The sequence below is a fragment of the Platichthys flesus genome, chromosome 24, assembly GCF_949316205.1.
Source record: "Platichthys flesus chromosome 24, fPlaFle2.1, whole genome shotgun sequence".
NCBI classification, from domain to species: Eukaryota; Metazoa; Chordata; class Actinopteri; order Pleuronectiformes; family Pleuronectidae; genus Platichthys; species Platichthys flesus.
The window spans coordinates 5,522,486-5,528,315 of NC_084968.1; the positions used below are offsets into that span (position 1 = coordinate 5,522,486).

At 43.0% G+C, this 5,830-nt stretch overlaps 1 pseudogene; it reads right to left on the bottom strand.

Annotated features, from left to right (window-relative positions):
* Positions 1-218: 218 nt before the first annotated feature.
* LOC133950281 (free fatty acid receptor 3-like) lies at positions 219-1,145 on the bottom strand (annotated as a pseudogene).
* Positions 1,146-5,830: the final 4,685 nt, after the last annotated feature.

Here is a 5,830-nt window from a genome sequence, read left to right on the forward strand (position 1 = left end):
TCATCAATAATCAATATCATATCCAAGTCGGCAACACGACCATATTCCCACAGGACAAAACACTCCCAGGACAATGGGTCACTTTGTATCATCAGCAAAAACCACAGACGTCACTCTGGGACAGGACGACTCCACATTTGCAAAGACTCGCAAAACTACATTAACTTTCTCTGGCTTGTTGGTGGGTCCATGTGTGTGGATGGAGATCCACTGTGACCTCACTCCTGGCTGACGTTAGTCACCTCCGCCCCGGCCTGGCTCCTCTCAGACTTGACCTTTACAGCACCATTGGTGTTAATGCACTGAGGCCAAATCCCTTCATTTCGGCTGAAGTGACTTTGCCCACCCCAGATTCTTCCCATGATGCCCCTGGACACTGCCGGCGACGGCATCAGCATGACGGCAGGTTCCAGGAAAACTTAGTAGGAGCTCGTCAGCATTGCGTACGCCCTCCACTCCACACTCGTCTTCATCGCAAACCAAACGATGTGCGAGGAGTTGTAGGGGGGGTGGCACACCACAAACACAGTGAGGTTGGAGAGCGTGACTTTCAGGACTTACCTCTTCTCCATGAGGGGCAGGTTGGAGCTCCACACAAGAGTAACTCTGCGCAGTGTGCAGAACGAGGTCACGACCAGGGGCGGAGGCAGCAGAACGGCCAGCTGAGAGGCGTTGAAGTTGTCGTAGCAAGATAGGGTGTCAACCTTGATGGAGACAAAGTGGGCACCAACACCCACAGTGCAATGCTGATGACGCAAGAGATTCAAGCATGGTGGTATCTCTTGTAGATAATCAGGAATGCGATGCTGAGGTAGCGGCCCACTGTTACAGCGAGGAGAAGAGGAAGAAGAGGAAGAAGCTGTAGACGGGGCAGACGGCCGGTGGCAGCCTCCAGCACTGAAGCAGAATCTCCATGGACTTGAAGGGCAGCCAGGCCACGAACACCAGGTTGGCCACGCACAGATTGAGGGCGTAGACCAAGCTTTGTGTACGTACACGAAGAGGACCAGCAGGTTGGAGGGGGGGGGGGCTGAAGGATGAACAGAGAAGGTGAGGAAAGGACAGAAACCGTTAGGAGGAGGGAGAGAGAGCCAGCTGTCTGCAGGCTTTTCACTGATGGACCTTACATCGCTCAACAAATACATTATTGAACACACAAACAAGACAATGAGGGTGTGTCCAGGCAATCGACATAATAAAATAAATAAAATTCTTATTATAAAAAGTACCAGACACTTTAGAGGAAACGTGTGGAGGTGACTCGGAGACTTGGGAAAATTGCATCTTTTATTTCATATTTACGGTATCATGATTCAGATCGGAAGCTACACCTTCCTGTCTCAGTTGTATTTACAGAAAAGACAGAAATGATTAATCTGTCATCATAAACACAAAATAAGGAAATTGTGCAGCTGAAATTATATATTTTATTAATTACTTTCATTTTAAGGATCTGTGATTGTAGAGCTGCAGGTTTCAGGTTCTTTTGTGTTCGGGTATGAAAATAAACTGTTGTTCAGACAAAACAAGACATTTGAAGATGTTATCCTGACCTTTGCATCTTTTTATTCACAATTTCACTGTAAATGTATTACTACTTTCTTGCATTTCGTGGACAAGATGATTCAGGGAATGGACAGATTCATTAGCTGCATCCCTGGTGTCCTGTATCTGGATTCAGACCATCTGATGGATCCCAACATACTTGTTATTATAATTATATTATATATGTTCTATTTAATTGTTGTTATATGTGTTACTTTTTCATGCACCAACAGAAACTTTAAGTATGTGTAACTTTTTTAAGTCTGTGTAACAAAAATAATGTTATGCTGATTAAGTTTGAATATAACAGTATTCCTTTATATGATATGAAGTGATTTTATATGAAACAATCTGTTTGACTAAAAGTGTAGATCTGCTTTTATACTTTTAATATTTCCTGCAAAAATCAGACGAGTGTCAGTCAAGGTCACATGACAACAACCATGTAACATTATGTCACAGTAATGAAATAATTCAAAGCCAATTTACTCTTCAAAGCTTCAAAGGCAAACTTTGAAGCTTGACGCTTTAAAGCTTTGAGGCTGTGAAGCTGTGAAGCTGAGTGGAGTTGAGGAACAGATCAAAGCCAAATATCTCCTATATAAGGAGCCACGTCTCTGAGTGGAGCCACCATCAGGACAAGCGCGATTCAACAAGATACATCTCACCTGTGACTTCCAATCACCGCCACTGACGACACCGACAGAAGAAAGCAGATACGCAAGAAATCGCTCTTCAAACCCTTAACACAACGTGATCCAACTGCAGCACCTGTTAACCAACATGCAGAGGATCATCATCTCAACAGACATGACCCAGGAACAAGAGTGCACCAGCAGCAGTGCTCTGCAGGACCCCAGCCAAACCCGCCTGGTTTGGAAGAGGGAGATGCAGACGCTGGAGGCCCTACAGCATCTGGATGAAATAAACCTCACCCTGAACGAGCTGTTGGATGAAAGCTCCACCCCAACAGAGCTGCTTGGTAAGAACCCCCGTCAGAGGGAGCTTCTGAATGAGTACTCTGCCCTGAAGGACCCAGAGGCTCAAGACATCTTCCTCCTGAGGGAGCTGATCGTCCAATTCACTGCCATGAAGGAGCTGGTGGATGAAAACCCTCATCTTGATAGCTCCGCCCTGAGGGAGCTGAAAGCTGCAATCCCTCAGCTGCAGGAGCAGATGGATGAGCTGGATTGGGAAGACTCCACCCTGAAGGAGCAGACCGCCACCAACAACGTCACCGTGCAAACAGAGGGGAAAAAGATGGTGGAGCAGACGGAGTCTCCTGCCTCACCACGGACGCTGGAGGCCCTGGTGGGGCTGGATGATATATCCTTAACCCTGAATGACCTGATTGATGAAAGCTTCACCCCGACGGAGCTGATGGTTGAGAACCCCCATCTGGGGACACAAGTTGATGAAAACTACGCCCTGATGGAGCTGGACTGGGAATACTCCACCCTGAAGGAGCAGACCGCCACCAACAACGTCACCGCGGAAACAGAGGGAAAGGTGGTGGAGCAGACGGAGTCTCCTGCCTCACCACGGACGCTGGAGGTCCTGGTGGAGCTGGATGATATATCCTTAACCCTGAATGACCTGAAGGATCAAAACTTCATCCCGAAGGAGCTCATGGATGGAAACCCCCGTCAGAGGGAGTGGGTGAATGAATACCCTGCCCAGAGGGAGCCAGAGGCTCACGACATCTTACCCTTGGAGACATACAAGCAGAGCGTGAAGAAGGAGAAGAAGAAGCAGGAGAAGATGGAGAAAAGGGAAAAGAAGGAGAAGAAGAAGCAGGAGAAGAAGGAGAAACAGGAAAGCAAGAAGATGGAGAAGATGGAGAAAAAGGAAATGAAGAAGATAGAGAAGGAAAAGAAAGAGATCGAAAAGAAGGAGAAACAGGAAAGCAAGAAGATGGAGAAGATGGAGAAAAAGGAAATGAAGAATATAGAGAAGGAAAAGAAAGAGATTGAAAAGAAGGAGAAACAGGAAACAAAGAAGATGGAGGAGATGGATAGGAAAGAAATGAAGAAGATAGCGAAGGAAAAGAAAGAGATCGAAAAGAAGGAGAAACAGGAAACAAAGAAGATGGAGGAGTTGGAGAGGAAAGAAATGAAGAAGATAGAGAAGGAAAAAAAAGACATCGAAAAGAAGGAGAAACAGGAAACAAAGAAGATGGAGGAGATGGACAGGAAAGAAAGGAAGAAGATAGAGAAGGAAAATAATGAGCAAGAAGGAACGACGGGGAAATGGTATTGCTGTTGCTGCTACCTCTGACATGTCAATTGACACATCCCTTACCCCCCCCCCCCCCACAATGCCCTTCCCCCCCTCCCCCCTCCCCCACACCCACATCGCCCTTCCCTCCCTCCCTCCCTCCCTTACCCTCTACTCCAAACTGACTTTTCCTACAAAATAAATTGTTGAATAAATAATAAAGATTTTTCATTGAGATGAAGGTTTGCTCTTTTATTACAGAAGAAGGTTGGTCCAAATGATGAAAACCCAACAATTATATGTAAAAAATACTCAATAGCTGTATATTATTTATACATGTTTATTATTTGAACTGAGAGACACTCTTTCTCCACAACTGCACTTTTCCCAGATTTAATTCTATCATCTTTAGAGAAACTGACGGATCATATATTTACTGAACTCAGGCATATTTACATTGTTTTCCTGCTCGTGGATCTGCCTTAAAATACACATTTCAATTCACAGTAATTGGATAATTTGTGTATCCGTGGACTGTTTTAAACAACAGCTTTACTTCCTGTCGGGTATTTTCAGGGTTTGTTAAAATCAGTTGTGCAGAATTTCACTTCAGACTCATCTGACCTTTGACCTTTATCATTCTGCTGAAGCAGTGATGAAGTTGTGTGTTATTTAGTGCCGAACCAAATAATAATCTAGTTCAAATAAATGTTTTACAAACAGACTGCTGGACCTTGGTGGTGTGGTTTGTTAACTATTCACAATTTTCTTCTATGACTTCTGTAAAGATTCATAAGCATCTTGACAGTGTTGTGCAAGTTCACACCTCTCATGAACTAGTTCAAAGTTCAGTTCATACAAGTAAATATGAGTAGTTCACGTTCATAGTTCACCATTTAAATTCTGAACTAGTTCATAGTTCAGTTCATTTCAATGGTTTAAGGTGGAAAGTGAGAATGAAAGACTTAACTTGTTTTTTAAAGGAAACTTTATCCATCACTACCCATTGCCTTAAACTGTACTTCATATGTATCAATTCCTAAAATAAATGTTTTTTTATTATTGCTAATTTTTGCCTGTTTATTTATTCATATCCTGCAAACAAAAGGCACAACAAATCATAGTGCTATGTCTTGCTATGAAACCAATCAGACCTTAAATTCTATCATTTCAATTTATAAAATAAATGTGTGGACACAGGACAAAATGTTTTTGGGGGGTTTGTTTTATTTGTCTGCTGCATCTTTACAAAACGGCTTCAGTTAAATAATGTAGGCTATGTTATATTGTAAAAAAAACATGAAATTAAAATGAAATGATACATGAAAATCAAGATGGCTATTTTTATCAGACAGCTTAAGAAAGGTAGGTTTTTAACTTTTCAGACAAAGTCCTGAAATATTACTTGGGAAACTTAAGTACTGATGACATACATTTGGACATCAAAATTCCTTTTTAACTCTTTATACTGTAAACTGCACCCCTGTAGAACTCAGGTGCCCCTCTGTTATGGGACTTAAAGACAAAACTTTGAGAAAACAAACATTTAAACAATGTTCTTATCAAAGAATCACACAAGCTTGCTTAGTCAACAGTCTAGACTACTGCTTTTTGTTAGCATTTAAAAGCAATTGCTTTTCAAAGTTGGCATCTCCCAACCTGTTTCTCCTGGGCCTAAAGATCTGGCCACCAATGCTGAATAGCCTCTCTACTGCAGCGCTCGAAGGGAGTGCTGTGTTGTATTTGACAAACAGCTTTGTCAGTTTTGGTAAGACTATGTACTCCGTGAAGTCATCATTGGTCTATGCATCCAGGTAGATGTCCACCTCAGACTTTTTGACATTTGATGGGCGGTTAAATCTGAAAAAGGATGGCCTTTTGCTCTCAGAGCCACCAGATGACTTGGCTTGATTAGAGTCATTAGCTATGTCAACAGTTTGAAATTCTTGCTTCAGCATCATGCGATATTGCAAGCACTTAATCTCATCCTCCACCCAGTCCATCTTGAATGCTGGCAGTAGTATAGCTGCCAGTATGTTTTCTTTCTTTTCGAGTATTCCTTCCACTC